General features: G+C 47.9%; 1 pseudogene; it reads left to right on the top strand.

Annotated features, from left to right (window-relative positions):
• Positions 1–1,335: 1,335 nt before the first annotated feature.
• Positions 1,336–1,672, top strand: LOC101579627 (annotated as a pseudogene).
• Positions 1,673–8,575: the final 6,903 nt, after the last annotated feature.

Genomic DNA, 8,575 nt, shown 5'->3' with positions numbered 1-8,575 from the left:
AATTTTATTTATTTATTTATTTTATTTTTGTATTTTTAGGGAAGGGTCTACAGGTGTTCAGGGTCTCATTACTAGATTGGACTCAGTGATCCGCCAGTTTAGCCTCCCAAGAGCTGGGATTACGGGCGCGGGCCACCACGCCCAGTCTCAATTGCTGTCTCAGCACGCCCCGGGGGTGGGGCCTGGCACGGCAGGCCTGGGGATCGAAACCCGGCCCCTGCGCCTAATCTGCTGAGCTATTTGGCCAGCCCAAGCCTTAAAATTTCTTGGAGACCTCGTGAGTTTGCGCATCGGGCTCCAGGCCTGGACCTGCCCTTTTCACCTGTGACTGTGTCTCCCCATCTTCGGGGAGCGGCAGTATCAGTGGGCAGCTCTCAACCTTCAAGCACACGTAAGCGCCCTGCACCCTGGCAACGTGCCAGATGGGTACCTGGCAGCCGGGAGGAGGGCGCACCCCCGACCGCCCATCACGAAGACCCCCCAAGACCCCATAAATATGCCCCGCCTGGATCCTAGGCGCCTCTCTGCCTCTCAAGGACTCACACCCGCTTCCTTGAGTGCATACTTCTGAATTTCTGCCTAATGAAGCCCTTCTCGTGTCTCTTATTGATTAGTCCCGAAAATTCTTTTTCTGAGACAAAGAGTCAGAAAAACTCTGAATATTCTATGACTTGGGTGCGTAAAATTCCTCATCTCAGCTCCGGGAAGCTCCTCAGACCCAGTCTGGCGACAGTCCCTCGTCTTTGCAAATTTCTCAAATAAGAGTTGTGCAAGTCACTGTTTCCACCTATCACAGCAATTCCTTCTTCAGCCCACTGCTCTGTGGCTTCTGCGCCACGTCTCATCAAACCTGCTCTATCACCAGTCTCCTATCTGCCCCCAGTATAGTGATGTCACTCATTGCTGGTTCCCTTTCTACCTCTCCAGTCACCACTCAGCACTTTTCTGCCAAGATGCTCCTTCACTTCCTGCTGTGGTGCCTCTACCGTCTGTGGTTCGTCCCCTCTTTCTCACTCTACTTGCTGACAATCTCATTAGAACCCAAACTTAGCTATCAAGTAAGTTTTTGGTTTGTGTCCAAATATGTTCCCAACTTGCCTTCGCAAGCCTCAATATCTTCCTGAACTTCAGGATCGCTCTGTTTGCCAATTAGACATGTTTTCCACTGACTCCTGGTGTGCACACTGCAGCCTATCAACAGGCTGGGCATCAACAATCACTTCTACCTTTCCTCAGCTGCCGCCAAGGTGCTCGTTCTTCCGAGGAAGTTAAGGTTGCATTGGGGTGAGGCCCTCACTTCTTCGGGCGACTAGCACTGTGCTGGCAGCCCACATCATGGCCTCCGTCTCTGAGCTCTCCTGCACCTACTCTGCCCTTGTCCTGCACAACGACGAGGAGACTGTGCCGGAGGATGAAATCAATGCCCTCATTAAAGAGGCTGGTGTCAATGTCGAACCTTTCTGGCTTGTTTGCAAAGGCTCTGGCCAATGTCAACATCAGAAGCCTCATCTGCAGTGTAGGGGCTGGAGGTCCTGCCCCTGCAGCAGGCACTGCACCTGCAGGTGGTCCTGCACCCTCCACCATTTCTACCCCAGCTGAGAAGAAGGTGGAAGCAAAGAAAGAAGTATCGGAGGAATCTGAGCACGACATGGGCTTTAGTCTTTTCAACTAAGCTTCATTATGTAACATGTTCAATAAAAACCGAATAGCTTAAAAAAAAAAAATCACTTCTAAGTTTATAGGATGAGAAGCCAGGCAGTTGGTCAGCCCGAGTAACTCAGTGACTGTGAGGGTGGGGAAACACAAAGCAAAGAAGACTGAGGGCAATTTTGAGACAGGACTGAAGAAGAAAGGGGATGTTGGGATGAACTACTCATGCTTGGTGTCATCAGGAGGGGCCAGAGGCTAAAAGAGAAGACCGATTCCTGGAGGTTATGGAGGATACGGTACACTCAATAGAACAAATGTAAAAGGAGATCAATCAGAGATGCCAATGATGAGAAACGGATGAATTCCACTACGTCTGCAGGGATCTCCATTATCAAAGGAATTGACAGTTAGTAAGGGTTTTTTTTCACTATTTGTCCTTGTTCTGTATTGCAGAAATCCTGATCATTGCAGCAGTAAGTAGATATCTTCACAGTCCCAAGGAACATTGTATGACGCATACATGTATCTGAGCAGTCCAGTTCAGTTTGGTAGTGGGACCATCCATCTAGAAGAGAAGAGTATTGAACCTTAGTGCCATTATCAGAGCTGGAAGCTCATAGTGAGAAGACCTTCTGCTGTCTCTGTGCTCCAGGACAGGAACATCTCTGTCTCCCAGCACTTACACTGGCCTGATAGTGTTACCTGTTTCAGTGAAAGCGAAAAAATTCCTGGTTCTGCATCCAGGGCTGGAGTCCACCGTGCAGTTGCCCTCACCACGTGAGCAATGATGGTTCTTAAAAGACTTGCAGACCATACACACTGTGGCTTGAGCTGGGAAAAACAGACATGAATGCTAAGCCCAGTGCTGACGAGGCTGGCACCAAGGTAAGCTAGGAAACCCCAGGACCCAGGAGGTGAGGGACATAGCAAGACCCTAAGGAACTCCTTGATGTAATCTCAGAGGCAGGAAATGTTCCACTGGGTTGGAGTCATGGGTCACTTTGGAAGTGGGGATTTGGCACAGGAATTTTGGATACATTGAAAATAGAAAGATATCCCCTAAGCCATTGGTGACAAACCTATCACACGTGTGCCCCAGTTGCTATCAATGACGATTGTGAAAGGCTTGCTCTCAGTGCCCTAAACAGAGGTGTTTTGGGGAAGTGAACAGGACCATCTAGACGCAACCCCACACAGGCCAAACATACCTTTAAAATTCGATGGAGCATGAAAATTGATCTGGCACAAAGGTGGACATGTAATTGCACAAAATTGGCTCCTGTAGCTTGTCCTCAAAAGGGCATGTGATATTTAAACCTACCTAATTAGGCAGCATACTTGTGACAAAAACAGGTTTAAAGTTAAGTCTCTTAGTGAAGTCCTGCTCCGTGATACTCTAGAGAGCTTCTACACAGCAACAGTTGAGCAATCCTTAGCTGTCACTTGGGAGCAACCAGCCAGATGCAGAGCCCTAAACTGACAGAAGTATCCCAAAACCAATCTTTTCCAGTGAGTGGCTGACCTCACCCTTGGAACTTGGGAAGAGACTTCAACTTCTACCTTGGTAGGACTCAGCACAGAGCCCTGCATTCCCTGTTAGTTAGATCATCCCTGAATCCTGACCTTGGCCACTATCTTCCCCAAAGCCTGACAGCCCAGGCTGGTCACATCGTCACCCCAGGTCTGCTCCCAAGCAACATGTCCTCAGCCTCACTCCCCCCAGGCCCCCACTCATCAAAGCCCCACTCACACCTTGGAAGATGACCAGAGGGGAAGCCCCCAGCAGCAGGAGAGCCATCAGGACCTTGTCCATCTCAGTCTGGGTGGTGGAAGACCCAACAAAGCAGCCAGCGAGGACCAGTCAGGCTGCTCTCATGCAGGAGGAGAGCAGGCTGGAGACTCCGCTCTGGGTTGTGGCTAGGCCTGGGCAGCAGCTTCCTTTTACCCCCTTGCCAGTGGGTGTCTCACCACCACCAGGCTCGGGACAGCTTCCCACACAGGCAGTTCCTTGGAGCTTCTGGAGCAAAGGGTGCCCGGGAGCCCAGCCTGTTCCTGTGCAGGGGAAGTCCAGGTGGCTCACTCCCCTGTCCACCCTCTGTGAGGCTGTGCTCACTGCCAGGACTGTGGTGCTCCAACTGCTGATGGTGTGGGCAGTTGTGAGGGGTGACTGTCACATCAGATGCTTGGTATTTCTGAAGCACCAAGAACTGCCTCCATGCATGGTCTCCTTTGGTGAATCTTCCTGCTCCCTCTGACTCTTATTTTTCTACTTGCCAAAATCATGTCCTAGGGCTGGCAAGATAGCTCAGTGGACTAAGCACCTGCTTAGACAAGCACAGGGACTGGTTCGATCCCCACACCACATACCATGCTGGCCCTGCCCCCGGGCATGCTGAGCTGACCACTGAGTCCAGGCGTGGTGGCACACGTCTGTAATCCCAGTGCTGGGGAGGCTGAAGACAGGAGGATCACTAGGAATCCTAACTGCGAAGTAAGACCCTGTACCAAATACGTTTTTAAAAAATCGTGTTCATATGCTGACCAAGCTGTACTTTTTCCCACAGAGACTGCCAGCCACTGCTCCACATTTTGCCCAGGCTTAGAATTTCCACACACATAGCTGGGCATGATGGTGCAGACCTGTAATCCCTGCATTCGGAAGGCTGAAGCAGGAGAATTGCCAAAAGTTCAGAGTGAGACCTTGTCTCAAAAAGAAAAGGGAAGAAAAGAAAAGAAAAATAAAGAAAAGAAAAGAAAGAATTCCACACACACTTTTTCATGGCCTTGACCACCCAAAGCATTTAGAAGATGTTATCCCAGTGAGGTCAGACAGGGTTTCACTATGTAGTTCAGGCTGACCTTGAATTCACTGAGTAACCCAGACTGTGGTCCTTCTCATGGTGATCCCCTTGCCTCAGCTTCTTGAATGCTGAGATAACAGACATGGGCCACTATGCCCAGCTATTATCCTAATTTTTTAAGTTGCAGTTTTCTACTGATTCTCTAAAGTGCCTTTAGCCTTCTCATTGCACTTCATAAGAATAACACAGACCCCACACACTTGATGCGCCAAGGGAGAAGGACCACGCAGCAAGCGCCTCACTATGCAGGCTCTGGGCTGGGCAGCACCTCCCAGGGGGCAGGGACAGTTTTGTGTTCCCTCCTCTTCCTTCCAGGCAACCCCTTCATGGGAGAGCCTCACCTGTGAGCTAAACACTCTGACCATGCATGTGCAGTGGACAGAGCAGGTATTCGAGATTTACTGCAGACTGAACACATAAGGATACAAGAAGTGAATGAACACATGGAGATCTGCAAAGGAAGCAACTAGCAGAGTGAAAACCCAGATTCCCTGTGTCCCATTGTTTGAGGGTCTGCCTTGCTCCACGCCTCGAGACACTGAACTTGTGCATGAGAATGCCTCTCCCCAACTTCCCAAGACAAAGATGGTGTGCAGAACACACTAGAGAAGTGTGGGGGTCTATGAGACATGAGCTTTGGTGACCCCACGGTCTACCTAGTCCCTGACTGATCCATGGGGTGGGTCACGCCCCTTACCAATATGCTCAATGCACCTACCCCTCCACCAGTGACAGCAGAATTCCAGGGGCTCTCAGTGCTTCCAAGCCTATTGCATCCCATCATAACTGTGCCAGAAAAAGGGATACAGAGGAATAGAAAATGAGATGCAAGGTGTAATCAGTGCATTGAAATGTCCTATGAACATATTTGTTCTTGTGAGGTGTCAATTTATGAAGCACCTCCGTGCATGTCGCAGACTGAGGACTTGATCACAACACCAAAAGAGTTGTAGGAGAGAGAGTTGGTTGGGTTTTTTTGGGTTTGTTGTTGTTGTTGTTGTTGTTTGTTTGTTTTTGTTTTTTTTGTTTGTTTGTTTGTTTTTGCAGAACCAGGGATTGAACTCAGGCCCTTGGACTTGCCAGGCAAGTGCTTATTCTACTGCGCCATCTCCCCGGCCCCTGAGAGATTTGTTATTGGCCTGATAGGATAGGAGGGGAGGTTTTTAAAAAGAAAATAATGATCTAACTATATATCTTACAGAAACTTATACTCATCAAGCACTGCATAGTATCTTCTAAGGAAGAGACAATAGTAGGTCCCTTAATATGCATATTTAATATGATGTATCTGTCATGTCCAGCCTGCTAATCCTAAAGAAACCTGTTCTTATGCGTTTATGGAACACAATTCTACTAGAAAGTCTGTGACAGCTATTGTATGATAGGAACATAAATCAGACACTTCCAAAAGTTAAATAAGCTCCATTTGCATATTAAATTTTCCATGAGCCTTATTAAAGGTTGACTCTCAGACTCAAAAGGTTACTTGAGAGTCTACAGTCTTAATTCATACCTCTAATTCAAGCTTAATTACTAATAAAGCCCATTACATTTTCACAAAGTGTCCCAGGTCCAGGTGCATTATAGGGCCAACACACACCCACATTATTAGGCAGTCTCCCTGCCTACACAGGAAGCTCCTCTGACCATCCCAGACAGTGGGTGTCCAGAGCCGCCGCAAGGCTCCAGGCCCACGCCAGCCCGTCAGAACTTTCAGTAATCGTCGCAGCTGGGGTGCAATAAGGGGAGTGCTCTGGCCAGAACACAGCCTCCTATCTGGGACATCTGTGCTTGATGTCTTGTCCAAGTATTTCCAAATTTTGTGCACAAGGCAAGCATTATGGTTTGGATATAATTTAAGTATAGTCTGCCAAAGGGCTCATGTTTGGGATACCAGTCCACAGCTAGGTAGCACTCAGGTGGAGGAACCTTCAAGAAGTGGGATATAGTAAGACCATGAGGTCACTGGGACCCCCCCATCCCCATCACAGGGCCTCTGCTGGTCTTGTGGAGTCAGAGTGGGTTGTTTCTGTATGCTACTAGCATGTTTGTTTGCTTTTTCCATGTTGGGGCTGAACTCGGGGTTCCTTTATGACAGGGAAGTGCTCTGTTACTGAGCCACACCCTAGACCGAAAGTGAGTTGCTGTGAAGTGGCTTCACCCCACATGTATGGCTGGACATGAGGCTCTTCCCACCATGCAGACCCTTCTCTCACTCTGACCTGCCCTGAAACTTGCTGTCATTGTCCAGACCAAGGACAAAAGGGAGTACTTGCAACACAGGACTGCTATTTTATGAAGGGAGGGGATGGACAGGCTTTATTCACCACTAGCCTTTCAGCAATCACCAAATTACCACACTGAAGAGCACCTTCTTACAATGTGTTATGGCATTTATTCAGTTTTCAGCTCTGCATGCTGCATCCTGCTGGAAAACCTGTCCACTGCCTAATGCTGAATTAAAGTCCATAGATGTGGGCTGGCCAGATAACTCAGCAGATTAAAAGTGCCTGTTTAGGCAGACGCAGGGACCAGGGTTCAATCCCCTGAGTGCCGTGCCAGCCCTGCTCCTGGGGCACGCTGAGACAACGATTGAGACTGGGTGTGGTGGTGTGCCCCTGTAATCCCAGCACTTGGGAGGCTGTAAACAGGAGGATCACTATGAGTCTGATCCATGCAATGAGACCCTGTAGACTTTGTACTAAATACATTAAAAAATAATAAGCAAATAATGTCCACAGATGTAAGCAGACCTCTCCTGCCCAGCCCACCCTGCCCACCACGCCCGCACATGCATCTCTCCCACTACCACCTTGACCTGCAACACCAGCCAAGCAAATACACGCCACACATTTTCCATCTTGTCATTTTCAGCTGTCACTGCTTAGAAGCCAGGGTATCTCAGTTCCCAGGTGAGCTTGGGGCACAAGTAAGAGATATCTGTCGTGGGGAGAGATATGAAACTAGGGCAGAAAGTGGGAGAAAAATCTAGACTCTGCGTTTTTATGTCTGTTTCTCAGATGGCATCAGTGAAGATTTCTCCCCCCCATTATCAGAGCCGCGCAGTGTGTGCTCCTCACTGCTTGCTCTCCCTTTGTTGTGTCATCGGTGTCATTCTTTAGACACCATAGTGCAGGGAGGAAGGAAGAGCCCACACTGGAATAATCAGAAGGGCACACTTGACGAGAGCATTGCCAGGAGCCGCATACAATCCCCAGAGCAGGGTCAGGGTCAGAGCACTCTCATCCTTCCACAGGACTGACAGCTGAAGGACTCTGCCATTGCTCGGTGTGTGCTGAGTCACGGCCACAGGGAAGCTGTGCTGCTGACCTGCATGCTGCCAATGTCTGTGTTGCACGCAGCGGGGGCCTCGGCTCGTGAATTTAGTTCTTCCCATGATTCTGTTTGCAAGGCTAATTGGATGAGAACCAAATCAAATTCAACGGTCAGGTTCATGTTGACCACACGGGAAAATCTGATTCAGTTCTTATCCAATTGAGTACGTGACCAGAATCATGAATAGAATTAAGTTTGTGAACCAAGATACCACTGTAGTTCCCAGTAAATTAGTGGTGAGTTATTTTGTGTTTGATTAACAAGCCAAACCTTTAACATATTCTGATAGTTTTGGGTTTGCATGATGTTCCATTAGATTTCATCTTTTTTGATCCAATTTAAACGGAATGGATTAAAATGTCCTCAATTAAGTCCAAAGTTTGCTATGTAAATTGGTGTTTGGCTAAAGGAGTTGTTGGATTTATTATTTTTTTAAGTTGTTGGATCTTTACCAGGGCAAAGAATTCCATTTTAATAGTCTTTTCCAAAATGTTTTCTTGCTATTTTTATTGTTATTTTTAAACAGATTGAGCATAACAATATATTTTCATTATTTGAGATCATGATATGACTTGTAATTTTTAGGATATTGGTGTAACATGAATTGACCAGTAGATTGATGTTGAACCAAGTTAATATTTCAAGTAAAATCTGAAATTCCTTCAAGAAGATTATGGAGCCACAGAGAAATGTGTTCGATGATCTAAAGTGAGCCTGGGGAGAGTCAC

The sequence above is a fragment of the Octodon degus genome, unplaced genomic scaffold, assembly GCF_000260255.1.
Source record: "Octodon degus isolate 3935 unplaced genomic scaffold, OctDeg1.0 scaffold00136, whole genome shotgun sequence".
NCBI classification, from domain to species: domain Eukaryota; kingdom Metazoa; phylum Chordata; class Mammalia; order Rodentia; family Octodontidae; genus Octodon; species Octodon degus.
Note: the sequence above shows the minus strand (reverse complement) of the source record. Positions and strands in the feature narration are given on the sequence as shown.